Raw genomic sequence first — 16078 nt, 5'->3', positions numbered from 1 at the left:
CCCATCATCTTCCTTGTGCTGGTACAAGCACTGAGGTTTTCAAATGAGTGCAGTCAGGCAAGTTCAGGAGCACATTTGGCAGCAGCATTTAATCAGCAGGATTTAATCACATTAAACCGACTCTATAATCATGACCTGATTCTGCAAAACTCTAAGTTCAAGTTTTGCATCTTAAAAGACTTCACATTTTAATCACATTATAACTTATTTGACTCTATGCACAAAGCAGGAGACCTATGGAAAAGAAATGTATTTCTACTTCAGTCTGATATAGCTGACATTAGTACTGAAGGAAAACTGTGGTGATGGAATTAGTAGGTTAGATATGTGCTTTTTATATAATATCAAAAATAGGTGTGCCACAAAAAAGAGGAAGGACTGTGAACCAGATTATTTCCTGTTTTGCTTTCAGAAAATTGTTTACTTTTTTGTGTTTGCATCTCTTTAAAATGCTTTAAACTAACTGCCTGGTTTAAATCAAAACATTAATTATGATTCCCTGAGTTTTTCTGTGTTATTAAGGACTGAGACTTTTATCTCTGACATGCTATATCATATTAGTGTTTATTACAGACCACCATGCTGTTACTTGACAAACAGGGAATCCTTCATTACACTAGGACTTACACATAGTTAAATGTATCTTGCTGGGACTATAAAAATAATCTTTTTTCCTATATAATAGGAATGTATTCTTTAATGCTGTACGTCAATTTTTTTTCTCATAAGTGGTAGGGAAAATTTCCAAACCAAATAGTCAGCTGTTCTTTATGTATCTGCTGTTGTATAGCATGCATATTATTGCTGAAGGATTTGTTTCAAGTTGTATTTTCAGAGTGATTTTTTATAAGATAAAAAAATTTGCATATGTGGGCACATATGTATGTCTGTGACTGTGCATGCATACACACATGCATATTTATCTCTGTCTGTTTTCCATTAATACCTTTGAACCCTTTGGCTAATTCCAACCAAATTAACTTGGGAACAGATTTCTAAAAATAAGTATGTTCCTACAAGGCTTGGAAAATGGCCAAGTAAAACAAGGAAATTGTATCAGTGTTCTGATTAGAGGAAAGGTTGTAGTGTAAGAGCATACATTCTAAGACATTGGAGAACCTACCTTGACAACACCGTGTATAAACATCTCAGAGAGAAGAGAGACTTTCTTGGCCTATGCCATAACTGCCTGGTAATGATAGAAAAGAAGCGTTCTTTATGCTTTTAAGTTAAAAAATACTTTCAAGCCCTAATTTTCACAGAATCACGGAGTCACTGGAGTTGGATGGGACCTCTAGAAATCATCTAGTAGAATTCCCCAGATGAAGTTGGATTGCACATTACACATGATTGCATCCAGGCATGTTTTGAATGTCTCCACAGAAGGAGAATCCACAACCTCCCTGGGCAGCCTCTTCTAGTACTTTGTTGCCCTCACAGTACATACGTTTTTTCTCATGTTTAAATTGAACTTTCTGTGCTCCAGTTTGTGCCCATTTCCCCTTGTCCTATTGTTGGGTACTACTGAAAATAGTCTGTATGATAAGGAGAAAATTAAGTGGCCTTAAAAACTGGAAAATAAAGTTGGTGTTTGTCTGGATTTATGACCTAATCCTGCATATACACTGGCAATAATCCCATTATTGGGATTGCCCTGTGTCCACATAGCACACCCACTGCAGAGCTCTGGTATTCTGCAAGATCTTTGCTGACCTGTTCTGTAGCAATATCTCCAATGTCCATCATGATCTGCAAATATAACCCAGATACCCCAGCACCCAGCATGTCCTAAATCAGTTTTATTTCACCTGCTCGTTGTACAAGACAAAGCACCTGGTATGATGAGCTCAGTTTAGCATGTATCCATGTATGCCAGCAGCTGGACCACTGTATGTCAGCCAAGCACTTCTGTTAAATAGGATGCAAAATGTCTGCATTTTTCATGTCTTCCTTTTAATAAACATCAGTAGCAGATCTCTCCCTAGGTTTTGGGTGGTGTTGCTGAACTAGAGGGTGTATTACTGTGAAGCCTTAGTGCTGATGGTACTAGATTCCAAGTTAGCATAAGGTGAACTTGGAGAAGCAGAACTATTTCATAACCCTAATCTTCTGACTATCTTCCACATTTTTTTATAGTGTTACAATGTAAAAACATGAGCAATTATGATACAAGTAATTCTGAGCATGTTCCTTTTGAAGCCCATGCACTTCAGCACAGTGCTTTGGCTTCCAAAGTGATATTGTGTTAATTATATGATTCGGAGCGACTACAAAAGTGGAAAACCAACAAATGCTGAAGAAGAATTAGCCTCTGAATCAGTATGTCTAATGTGAAGTCAGAGCATATTCCCTGGATATGTACTCAGGGATGACCCTGTAACGTATGGCTCCAAGGGTATAATGAACCAAGCCTGCCATTTCCACAGCAGTTTTGTAGTCCCTGGATTTTGACTGCAGGGTGTCACTGATGAGTATGTTGAGTGTGAGGCTCATTCTACATTGTGTCTGTCAATCCAATTATAATTATATTTATTCATGAAAATCTGTAGTAGTTTCTGATGCTCTCTCAAGCTTCTAACATTAGTGCAGGAGTACCTTTAGATTCATTATTTTGCCAACTTTATAGCAATCTGTCTGAATTTCCTCCTAATCATATGATCTTCTTTTTCGTTCCATATAATCCCCAGGAGACCTAATTTAGTGCATCATGTCTTCCACATTGATAGCTCTACCTTCATGCTCGGATGAAGAACTGACTAAAAAAAAAAAAAAAATAAAAACCTCTAGAATTAAATGAGCAAGCTAGTGGTAGGTTTATAAAATCACAAAAATATTTAAAAGTCAGAAAATTTATCTAATACACTTGCTATCTGTTAAACAGACAACAGTGCCAGAAAGCATACTTATAAAATTCATGACAAAATGTTTTCAAGAATTACCATCTTTTGTTCATCACCAGAATTGCTTGGTACACTAAAAATTGTATTCTCTTCTGCCATGCAGATCATAACTAATGGAAATAGGTGAGTATTTTCTCCCCAGACTTGTCCCAGCTGGTGCTGTTAATGTTTATAAATGTGTACCTGCATTCAATCATCTTTTTAGGATATCTGAGAGGATGTCAGAGGTGGTATGGTTGTTTAATTTTATCAGCTGAGCCATTCAAGGCAATATTTTTGAGTAGGTTCTGTCTTTTGTTTGTTTGTTTTTTGTTGTTTGTTTTTGGGGGTTTTTTTCCCTAGTAGAATAACTGTAATCCTATGATCAGAGGAGCTCTTCTGGTAAATGAAGAGAGGTGGATGATGTCAGGGCCTCAGATGCATGAAGAGGTTGCAATTGCTGTGAGAGGCCTTACCTGGGACAGTCACACAGTCTGGACCTCTAGGAGGAAGGAGTCTAGAACCTCTGATTGAGCTTTGGCCCAGGCCATCAATCTCTGAGCTCTGCAGAGAAATGTACGTGTTTTCAGCTCAATTTATTGGAGTGTGGTTTTGTTTAGATTTTGTGTTTTAAACTTGGAGTTGCTCCTTTGCCTGTTGATGGCTGGCTAGTTGGTGGGACCTGCTGCCACGACTGTCCCTGCTCTGCTTCCCTTGCTTTGCTGTGGTGGGACTGTGACCTCTTGGTGAGGTTCTGCCCATGGTGTGCTCATCGTTAGCTTTCCTTTCCTTGTGTGACAGCCCTGCTCTTGTTACTCCAACTTCTGACTCGAACTTCTGGCTTCCTTAACTTTCTGGTTTGGATTATCTTTCATTTCTTCAAATACAAAGTCCATCTATAAAAGGAGAGGTGTTCATCTTAGAATTCATTGTGACGATTTAAAATGGGAAGAGGGACATGCTCCTGATTTTGAAAGAGCATTGGGAGATGTCTAGTAATCTGAAAAGCTGTTGTTACATACATCTTAACAGACTTTGCCAGTTACTTTTCTTTCCTGGATGTAACTAATAGTCATTTTTAAATTTAATTGTCAGCTTCGTATACTCTGAGCATTGTATTAAGCCTATTGCATAATGTACTGTTTCTGAAATGAAGTTCAGTTTGGTCTGCTGAGTTTTATTAGGGTTAATTTTACCAGGAAAGAACAACTTGACATAACCTTGTCTCTTATTTGAAACCAAAGTCTTACTGTAATAGATGTAGAACTGTGCCCAAACTGTCATTTTCCCCTGCATGTTATCAGCTTATTTCTTCTGAAGCCCTCTTGCTTGACACCTCAGAACATGGCAAATAAAACAAGTTTTCTGTCTGGGAAGTCTGCAACTAATTTGTTGCATGAGCTAAGTTTTTAGAGTAGCATGTCAGAAAATGGGTGAAAGAGGGGTGGGGAAAGCAGGCTGACTAACATAAGCAAGATGATGCTTTGCTAGGAGAATCAAAGGTATAGGATACTTCCTTGTATTTCAGAAGGTCTTGGGTGGTTTCTCACTCACCTGACAGATGATATTGGTTTTACACTGGGGCTATGAATTGTCATGTTTATCGTGTCATTCTGCAAGAAGTATTCAAAAACCTAGTGAAATGCTTTATTTTGAAGTGTGCTGGAATGTAAGATGAATTTTCCTTTTCAGCAGAGCTGGTCAGATGGTGAAACCTAATTACCTATTCCAAGAATAGAGCTCTGCTTCTTGCAGAAGTGCTTTGTAGGTGCCAAAGGTACTTTGACTTAGCAAAACTAATTCCAGTCAGTGAGGGATCATTTCAGCATGAAACCTAAAGGCTGTAAGACAAGTGTGGAAGGAAGGCTTTCTTGAGTAGCAGCAGAGAACTGTGGCTGCATACCCAAGAAGTACAATGTAGTTTACACATCACTTTTCCACTGATAAGTGTGACTCCAGAAAAATGCTTTGGTTTTGTTTGCTTTGTGACAGTTCCAGACAGCAAGTCTGAACCTATGAAATGCCAGACAAGGGCAAGAAAGCACAGTTCCTGTTTCTAAGACATCTAGTTGAAATTATTAATAAGGACTCTTTCCAAAAGTGGTGTCCCCTCCTGCTGCACGTGCTGGTGCTGTGGCCTCTGCTAGCACCCAGTCGTGAAGCTGGCCCGGGCTGGCAGTGCCCGAGTGAGGCTGTGGGGTGGGCAACAGGGCTGTGACTCAGCCCAATCCTTCCTGTCCTCTTTTACCCTGATCAGCTCAGGAATGCTTTATCAAGATTGTTTATTAGCCTTGTTTTCTTTTTGTTCAGAAAATAAATTTTTTACTGAACAAAACCAACAGCTATTGACTGGTAGCATTTTACTGATCGATGCTTGAAGAAATGGGACTTGATTTAGCTTGTGAAAATTAGATGTAAGGAGTTTTTTTCTTCAAGCAAGTACTTTATCCAAACTCATCCTGCATCTCTATCAGTGTTTGCTGTATGAATAAAACCACTATAATTTCTGAAGAAGGAATCTAAGACACGGGGTACTTTTTATACGTGTTTGGTTACTGTGTGTTCTCCACTGTGAACTTATCTTTATTTCTTTGTCTGTGACAACAGAAGTAAGAGTAGGTCATTAACTGCTGCCTTTAGATAAGCTCTGCAATTTGACTTCCAAACTGCACTATGAAGGGTTTCTGCATATTCAGAGTGAAGGAGCATCTCTCTTGAGTGCAGCACAATCTCCGGAGTCATTGGTGTGATTTCTGTGGTCCTATTAGAAGTTGGCAAAGCATGTGGCTTGTGAATAAACTCAACTGCAGCAAAGCAGATAGTGTTTGGCAGGCAGAGACATGGATACTTCACTTCTTCTTTAGTCTCCCAGGATGGGACTGAGGTTCCAAATTCCAGATTGTGGAGGTCATAGGTTGTGTTTGTTCACATTAGAACTACGCCATCAAGGTTTTATTTTTATGCCTCTTATTTCTTATCTTGCAAGTATTCAGGTTGCTTATTAAACAAAGGCTGCCTGGGCTACTAATGGACTTAGACTCCAATCTCTGCGTAGATTTTTTAAAAAATAAGCTGAAAACCTAGATTTTGAATGAATTCAGTTGCCTGTAGAAAACTAGTGTGCTTTTCCATAATGCTTGGAAAAGCATTATGTCCATCATTGAATTTAAGTACAGAAGTGCACAAGTATTTGAAAAACTTGTCTGTAAATACTGAAGATGGAAACTGTTCTGCAGCTGAGAACTTTATGATCTGCTTATAGGGAAGAGTCATGCAATTATTCATAGTCCAGGAATCCTTTAATAATAATTTATTACTGTATAACTATAGCTTGATTTAAAAATTACTTGACATAAGGTATACTGCACAGTTTCCATCAGTACTTCAGTAGTTGGTACTTGAACTGCAGGAACAGATTAAATCTAACAGCTTTTAATGAACTTTGTGCAAACTTTTTTACTACTTCAGTGTTTTTGATGTGGCAAGTCTTCACAAACTGTGATCCTGGTATAGCAACAATAACAGCATGGCTTCTACAAATGCTTCTGAAGTGCTGGTGACAGACAATGCTGCACAACAGCTATGTAATGGGAAGTAACACGGTTATAACATGTCAGCTACTGTTTGAAATAAAATTTACTGGTGGATTTGTGGCTTACTTGTAAGCTACTACAGAGGAGAGAGACATTCTGCTTCCAGCATATAGTGACAATACAGTGAATATGCACAAATAACCTTTTTTAAAGTAGTTAATAGCTACTGCTATACAAATACAGAAACAAACCTCCTGTGCTTTAATTCCCACTTTGGGAGATGGAGTATATAATTTTGGGCAGGATGATAGACAGGCATTAAGGAGAGCAGCACAGGCAGTCAAACAGGATTCAGCATTCTTTCAGGAGAAGCCAAAGGAAAAAGGAATTCTGATGTATTTGAGAAAGGGATTATATTATACTGTCTACATATCCTATACCTAGTGGCAATTTAGAGAGAAACAGCTAGATGCTTCTGAAATACAAACATGAAAACTTCTAAATGCATATAGGTCACTGAACTTTTTAAAGCAAGAATAAATGTATTCTAGAGCAATACATTCAACTTATATATTTTTATACATGGAAAAGGTATTTTCACTGACATGATAGTTTCGTGCATTTCACATTAGATGGTGGACAATCAGGCAGAATTTCAAAGACAGTAACTTCGAATATTTTCATTCTGGAATATTCATTCCAGAGTGGTCAATTCCAGAACTTAAGTATTGCCACTGAAACTAAGAAAACCTTGAACCCTTCTTTTTGAGTGAGATGTGCAAGCCTGCTGCTCTACCATATGATTACTTGCTCAGAGGTGTTTTTTGAGAAAGAAAGACAAACAATGAGAAAATTCAAAAAGGCAAAGTTTACTGAATAGGAGAGAATTACATAATTGGTTTGGATCCTTTCTATCTGGCCATATTTATTGATGGAATAGTTATTAAAATTAATATGGTAGATTATCTTTACCAATAAGATAGGCCAACCCCCTCAAAGCTAACATTTCTTCACTATAATTCCAAACCAGCTTTGTCTCTCCACAGCACTAATCATTTCTATGTCAGTTAACACCTTAGACTTCCACCTTTTTCAGGAGTCAGATGTATTTAACTGGGATGGTAATTCTTTCCATTATTCCATTAAACAGGAGTACGTGCTGATAAGATGCCCCGAAGCTTTCTCTTCTCCAGGTTAAACAGTGACTCTGTCTCTCATATAAAAGGTATTCCACTCCCTTCCTTTCTGTGGCCCTTCACTGGACTTGCTCCAGAGTGTCCCTGTCTCTCCTTTAGTGGGCAGCTTTATCCCCAGAACTGGATAGCAAATGTATCTACCTCACCAGTGCAGAGCAGAGGGTAAGGATCACCTCCCTCAGCACTCCTGAGTGCACCCCATCAGCTGTGTATGTGTGCCCATTTTGCTTAAATGTTCACTAACCTCTTCCTCTATGGATAATCAGTCCTCATTAATCTAGACTTTCCCACTGGCCTTGGAGGGATCAGGGATTTCTGTGAACAAGTGAATAAGGTATTTAGTACCTTGGCCTTTTTCATGTCCTTCAATACTTGGTCTCTATTCCATTCAGCAAGAGGCATGCATTTCTTCAAATCTCCCTTTTGTGGCTGATATATTGGTAAGGGTCTTCTGGTTATTAATTTGGAAAAACAGTGTGTGCACTAGATTCTTCAAGGTGCATATATTTTCTAACAGTTTACAGCTAAGTGTTTTCTTGATTTGAGTTCAGTTTAATAAAGTCATTGAATGGTCACACTTTTAATTGAAAAGGAGGGAAGGATTAGGAAATAATTAGAATGCAAATTTCTGTCAAGGACAGAATTAATGATCTCTAGTTTGTTATAGATTTGCCTTTTATTTCTAATGCCTTCCCCCACTGCAATAGCACTTATCCCTGATACTGCTTTGAACCTTACCTTCCATATAGCACATCAGGTGAAAGCTAGTATGTGGTTTTCATAATATGGAGTTATGCACAAGCTTAACAGTTGGCTGCAAAAGAATAAGGTAAGGTAAAGGTAAGAGGGAAGGTAAAATGACTTCATTTTATTGTTCTTTCCTTTATAGGTGGCTATTAGTTTAGGTTTATCATCTCTACTCCATCATCTCTACTCAATCAATTCAGTAGGAAAATTGAAATCTTCTTTCCAGTTTGATTTGTAGGGGACAATGCATTCAAATCCCATTGGGATAGGCTTCCAAATCTGTGGGCATCCAGCAAACAATCAATCAGCAAACAAGCCTAAATAAGAGCATGAAATAAGCCTGTTGTACCTGAGAGGCTGCTCTGGTACAGAAGTGGTCCAAGTTCCATTTCCCTTTCTGTGATAGACTGTGACATGCATCTGTAATGTACTCCTTGCATCTCCTAAAAGGGAGATTCTTCTAAACATAAAGCTGCTTAAACTGCTACAGAAAGAGAGGTTACTGGAAGTACCAGAGTCTGGGGTAGGTATTCACAGGACTCTGGGCAGTGACCACGTGCAGGACTCACTGCTGTCCTCTACTGTCACAACTGCTGTAATGCAGAGATTACTTTTCCATGGGAACAACACATGATTTCATAGAATCACAGAATCGTAGAATAGTTCGGGTTGGAAGGGACCTATCATCTAGTTCCAACGCCCCTGCATGGGCAGGGACACCCCCCACTAGGTCAGGTTGCTCAAAGCCCCACCCAACCTGGCCTTGAACACTTCCAGGGAGGGTGCATCTGCAGCCTTCCTGGGCAACCTGTGCCAGTGTCACACCACCCTCACAGTGAAGAATTTCTTCCTAATATCCAACTTAAATCTCCCCTCTTAAAGCTTAAAGCCATTGCCCCTTGTCCTGTCTCTACATGCTCTTGTGAAAAGTCCTTCTCCAGCTTTCCTGTAGGGCTCAGTCAAGTACTGGAACGCTGCTACAAGGTCTCCCTGGAGTCTCCTCTTCTCCAGGCTGAACCACCCCAACTCTCTCAGCTGTTCTCATAGGAGAGGTGCTCCAGCCTTCTGATCATCTTTGTGGCCTTCCTCTGGCCTTGCTCCAAGAGCTCTATGTCCTTCTCATGATGGAGGCTCCAAAACTGGACACAGTACTCCAGGTGGGGTCTCATGAGAGCAGAGCACAGAGGGAGAATTACCTCCCTTGACCTGCTGGTCAGTCTTCTTTTGATGCAGCCAAGGATATAGTTGGCTTCCTCAGCTGCAAGTGCACATTGCTGGCTCATGTTGAGCTTCTCATCAACCATCACCTCCAAGCCCTTCAGTAATGCCCAAGCTCCTTCAGAGCTGTTTTCAATCCATTCTCCACCCAGCCGGTATTTGTGTTTGGGATTGCCCAGACCCAGGTGCAGAAACTTGCACTTGGCATTGTTGAACTCCATGCAGTTTGCACTAACCCACTTCTCAAGCCTATCAAGGTCTCTGGATGGCCTCCCTTCCCTTCACTGTGTTGACCTCACCATATGGTTCAATATCATCAGCAAATTTGCTCAGGGTGCACTCAGTTCCACTGTCCATGTCACTGACAAAGATATTAAACAGCACTGGTCCGAGTACCAACCCTTGAGGAACACCACTCAAGACTGGTGTTCATTTTGACATCAAGCTGTTGATGTCAGCATTGAATTTCTCAGGATTTTCAAGTTACTTGTTACACAGGTTCTGGTGGGGTGGCATTAAGTTCCCAGTATCCAACCCTAAAGTGCTTTGTGTTAGCAAAAACAGTGGTGTTGATAACACAGCAGTGCAAGCAGAGCATCGAGGCAGTCTCTTCAACACCACCCTGCCAGAGGGCCAGCAGGATGAGGATGGGCAAGTATTTAGGAGGGGACATAAAAAGGACAGCTGTCCCAAACTGACCAAAGGGATTTATTCCATATTGTATGACATCATGCTCAGAAGTAAAAGCTAAGGGTAGGGGGGAGGAAGGAGACCACGGAACGGAGCACATGTTATTAAGCTCTTTTTCTTCTGAAGCAACTTCTATGCATACTGAGGCCCTGCTTCCCAGGAACTGACTTGCAGATAAGAAGTAAAGAATAAATCTTCTTTTTTTGCCTTTTTTCTATGTGCAGCCTTTGGTTCTTTCATTAAATTGTCTTTATCTTGACCCACGAGTTTTGAATCTTTTCTTTATCTCCCCTGGTGAAGTGAGGTGAAGTGAGAGCAGCTTGGTGGGCACCCAGCAAGCAGCTAAGGTCATCTCACCACACTAATTTAATATGATTAATAATACTTTAGCTCAAATACAACGTTAAAATAAATTCAGAATTCTTACAGCCAATGTAGAGAATAGTAGATACTTGTTAACTTTAAAATGTGCCTATAATGAAACAACTCAGCTACTGAATTTTTAGAGCCTTTCTAATACATATGCAGTCCCAGTGGACTGAAAGTAACTGTCAAGAAAAAAAATACAGCACCTTGTTTACAGGAATGCTTGCCCAGTCATTAGTAGGGTGAGAATAACATATGCTAGTAATAATCTCTGTTGCTTAGTGATTTTTAATTAGATTGATACCTATCAAGAAATTCAGCACACCACCAGATTAAATTTGTAATCTATGACAGGTCTATGCTCACTTTACCAGTGTTCAAAGACTATGCTCACTAGTGGTACCTGGATCCTGTCTATTGTAATACTAAAGCTGTCTATCCTCACTACAAATGTAACCAACATTAGCATTAAGGATTTAACTCTAGGTGGCAGTTTATTCCATTTATTTTATTTTTTAATGGAAGCTTAGCAGCTGCATATTGATCAGCAAGCTATCATAAATGCAACATTATAAAAGCTGAAAGAGACAGAAAATCAAGCTGTTATAACAGGTATTTTGATTTTTTTTAAATTTTTTTTTAGTATACTTCAGTGTATTTCTTCCTATAGCTGGGTCTTAGAGCATATGACTCAAATTTTACTTTCCTAGAGATTAGTCTTTTTTATAAATTTGGGATGGCTGGGAAGGGCCTGATGCTGATTTCTCAAATACTCTGTCAGTTCTCTTTTTTTGCTAAATTTGGGGTCAAACCAATGAGTATCTACTATCTTATTTCTGCTATTGCTACTTCAAGTACTTGGTGTAGGCAGCTGCTCCTGAGCAGCCTTCCTTGTGTTTGCAGCTCCTTGCTGGGCTGTTTACTGTTTCAAAGTCACTTTTTGTTTTGGCTTTCCTTAAGTCATTTGCAACAACATTGTGAGTTCACAGAAAACTTATGTTTGGTTACAGTTGCTGAACTCCTTGTAAAAGTGTTTCCTTTTTAAGACACAGGAATGATAAACGATTAATTTAGGGTAAATTAGAAATCACTAAGTAATGGTGTAATAACATTGATTCAGAACCAGATTCAGGCAGTGCAGTTCTGAAGGGGACCTGATCAGGTCGCTGACACCTTGAAGCAAAAATTTATAAAAATAAATAAAAATTGGAGTAATTATGAGTGGTTCAATATATAGGCACTATGATGAAAAGCTATTTGCAAACCTCTCTGTTGCTAGAATTGCAAAATATAATGAGCTTTCAGCAACATTTTTAGCTCTTTCAATTTTGCTCTTTGCCTTTTGCAGTAGTGAACATTTGTCATGTAACAGGCAGAGTCCTCACAGCCCATGTACACCCACCTTGAAAATGATATAATTAGATAAGCAATACTACTACACTGACATAGTAAAAAAAGAAAAAAAAAAAAAAAAAAAGAAAAAAAAAAAAAAGAAAGCTGTACTCCAGTATATTTTAGAGGTCAGGCTTACTGCAGATACCACTAATTGCATTTCCTACTTGGGGAGGCAATCTATCTGGGCTACATTATTGAAATAAGTCTTGTCCTAAGCAAAAAATATTCCCTACTGGGGTCCACAACTCTTCACACAGATTGCCATGCTCAGCTTATTTCCATAGAGATTTGTGACCAAAGGTTTGGTTTCAGATGGGCCTGACAAGATGAAAACACACCAGTGGATTAATGGTTAAAGCAAGGACCTTTTCACGTGAAATGGAAAATCAGGACCATAACAACATAATTCAGGCTGGAAGGGAAGAGTCCTAGAGGCTTCTAGTCTCACCTCCTACTCAAAGCAGGGTCAGTTGGGAATCAGGCCAGTTTACTTTGCTCTCTGCTGAGAGGTTCATTTTGCAGGCTGGTGACTCATGTTGGTTCACCAAAGGAAATAACCTAAATAAGTTAAATAAGAGGAAAAATAAGAAATGTATGGAGCTCAGAAAGAAGAATGATTAAGAAAGCCAACAAGCAGAATTAAAAGGAAATGTTTGAAACTGGGTTGAGGAGTATTAAATTGGTATACTTTGGAAGTAGAAACCAAAGAAGGAATCAAAAATTTCAAGAAAGAAACTGTGAGTAAATTTCAAAATGTTGGGCTTAATTGATTCAATAGCACAGAAACCCATCCTTCTGTAACTGATGCAAGTGACAAAACATTCAGTGGCTTCAGCTGTGGCCAGACTGGTCTAGGTAACTTTCAGCACCTTCAGCTAAGGTTGGAACAAATGTCTATGTATTTTATCCAATCCATATGCAAGGTATACAACATGCTGGTTGGCTTAGAGTTGGCTGGGAGAAGTCCCCAGCTTGGACTGTAATGTTATTCTTGCTTGTGGGACAGTAATTCAGACTTAATATACTTTGGATGGTGCTCAGTATTGCTAAAATTAGCTCAATATTCAAAAGCATATTTACCTTTCAAAATCAACTAAACATTTAGGGGTTAGTGGAGAATCTAAGGAACTGTGTCCCAGTCTGCATTTCAGCTTATCCAATCGTGTTACATAACATGGGATTTGCTGATAAGACTGACAGTTTCTGATTTTTAATTTAAATAGCTTTGTGAAGATAAGTTTTAGAGAAGCTGTATCTATTGTTTCATATTCATAGAAATCCAACCCCAAAGTCTTGCCTAATTGGGATGAGTGTTGTGGCTAAGGAATATAATAGATTGCTGTATGAGAATATGGGAAGTAGTTCCAGCATCTAAAATGGTTTATATTTTACAAGTCAGAAGCTCTCTGGATAAACACTGAAATCTTTGCATCTCAGATATGAAAACTAAGTTCTTTAAATAAAGCCAGGAAATTTTTTATTAAATACGTTTTTACAGCAGTATGTGTTTTAAGTATTAGTAATTTTGAGTATTACTTGAGAAAGACTTTAGATTGTATCTAATCTAGGTGGATGAGAGAGATATAGGCACCACACTGACACAGTGGGTACCTAAAATCTAACCAGTGTTCCAGTGTTTCTGCAACTCTTGATTAGATGCACGCAGCCACTGAAGTCCAGACAGTGGGGGTTTGTTAACTAAATCCCAATGGATTAGTAAAGTATGCTTTATTCTCCCAAACACAGCCTAGGAAAACAACTTCAGATTTTTACAGAATATTCCCATATACTCCCTTCTTTCTCTGAAGGTTGTCACCCCCACAGCAGATGGCAACGTGCTTGGCTGCCCTGTGTGACACTGCTGACTCTGGCAGTTCAAGCAGCAGAGCCCCATGTGCATGTGTTGCACTCTGACACTTCCACTGTGGGGGAAGAGTGGCAGGACACAAGGCTGTAAGAGACACCTGGAGAAACAGTGATGTCTCTGTTTTCACAGCCATTTGCTAAGCAAAACTGTCACTGTTTAAATTATAGCTGTGAATGCTTAAGTCTCTCCCTATTCTGTATAAGCACATATCAGGTCTTGAGGATTCATGTAACTTGGCTTGGTCTCAAACAGGACAGCTAAGTGAAAAGACATCCTTCAAGGGGTGAGGTTCTTCCATCATTTTTGCCTAAACCAAGATCTAACAAACCTAAACCAAGCTTTCCTGTTTTTTTTCCTCACTTAAGGGAAGGCAACATGTACAATCTACTTTTATCATTGACTCCCTTTGTGGAATCATTAATTATTTCAAAATCCCCATCCTATTACAACCAATGGAAATACCAGATGTTGCAAGTGCTAAGTGTGGCCATGGAAGCCTGCTCTCATGCCTACTGAGCACTAAGAGCACCATGGGCTCTCTTAATGGTGTCATTAAAGGTTGGCAGTTTGGTTCCAATACTTTTAAAAGCTTTCCATATGGTACAGCTCTCTCCTGAGGCTCAGTAACTGCTCCTTTTTTGTTCTCTTATTTTTATTGTGAAAATATCAAAATCCTGAACTCACAGGGTCCTGGCTCAAAAGGGCTTCATTACCAGGGTGTCTTCTGTCTCTTTTGCCAGATTCAGAAATTCTGTTAACTCCCTTCAGTGATCATAGAATCATAGAATCATAGAACTGGCTGGGTTGGAAGGGACCTCAGAGATCATCAAGTCCAACCCTTGATCCACTACCACTGCAGTTACCAGACCACGGCACTGAGTGCCACATCCAGTCTCTTTTTAAATATCTCCAGGGATGGAGAATCCACCACTTCCTGGGGCAGCCCATTCCAATGCTTGGTCACCCTCTCAGTAAAGAAATTCTTTCTAATGTCCAACCTAAACCTCTTCTGGCACAACTTGAGACCGTGCCCTCTTGTCTTGCTGAGAGTTGCCTGGGAAAAGAGACCAACCCCCACCTGGCTACACCCTCCTTTCAGGGAGTTGTAGAGAGTGATGAGGTCTCCTCTGAGCCTCCTCTTCTCCAGGCTGAACAGCCCCAGCTCCCTCAGCCTCTTCTCAGAGGATCTGTGCTGGAGTCCCTTCACCAGCCTGGTTGCCCTCCTTTGGACCTGCTCCAGGACCTCAATCTCCTTCTTGAACTGAGGGGCCCAGAACTGGACACAGTACTCGAGGTGTGGCCTCACCAGGGCTGAGTCCAGGGGTAAAATCACTTCCTTGGACCTGCTGGCCACGCTGTTCCTGATACAGGCCAGGATGCCATTGGCCTTCTTGGCTACCTGGGCACGCTGCTGGCTCATGTTCAGCTTCCTGTCAATCCAGACTCCCAGGTCCCTCTCTGTCTGGCTGAATTATAAGCCTACAGCACTCGGTATTCCCGGGAGGTCTCCCATACCAGTGCTAACCGGGCCCGACCCTGCTTAGCTGCCGAGATCAGACGAGATCGGGGTTCTCAGGCTGGTATGGCTGTCGGGGTGCCTTCTGCCATGTGTATATACACTGTCACCTATTTTTTTCCTCAAAGACATATTGTGAAAAAGACTATGGGCCAGATTAGTCTGTCAAGTGCAAGCTCAAGGTACTTGTTCAGTGTTGGCAGGTGAGTGTCTATATGGGAATGTCCTAGAAACTTCGTCCCCATAGCAACAGCATGATGGTAAATCAAGCTTTAGCATGGATTATATTTCTCTGCAATTATCTTCATAGAGCGGTCAAGGGGCTCAGAACTGGTTTAATTTAATGAATGCACTCTCATATGAAAGCACTTTAAGTTACAGGTCACAACTACTCTAAAGGAGTAATATTCATTATAATTATTTTGTTGTTTTATCACTACTATGACTCCTCAAAGCAATGTGAAAATCTACTGATTCCAATACTGGAGTTGCAATATTTCCATTGCTACATGAAGAACAAAGTGATAGTTTGTTTTTTCTTTTTAAAGGCTCGCTAGGAAAGGCACAAATCTCTATGGAAAAGTTAATTCTTTTTAAAGTAACTTGTGTGGTTATTTTTATACACTTGTATGGTTTAAACTGCCTTGCTTTTCCCATACATCTTATATTCT

General features: G+C 39.9%; 1 pseudogene; it reads right to left on the bottom strand.

Moving 5' to 3' along the window:
- Nucleotides 1-15367: 15367 nt before the first annotated feature.
- Nucleotides 15368-15485, bottom strand: LOC139793813 (5S ribosomal RNA; annotated as a pseudogene).
- Between the last annotated feature and the right edge of the window lie 593 nt (nt 15486-16078).

The sequence above is a fragment of the Heliangelus exortis genome, chromosome 2 (assembly GCF_036169615.1).
Source record: "Heliangelus exortis chromosome 2, bHelExo1.hap1, whole genome shotgun sequence".
Lineage (NCBI taxonomy): Eukaryota > Metazoa > Chordata > Aves > Apodiformes > Trochilidae > Heliangelus > Heliangelus exortis.
This window is presented reverse-complemented; position numbering and strand designations above follow the sequence as displayed.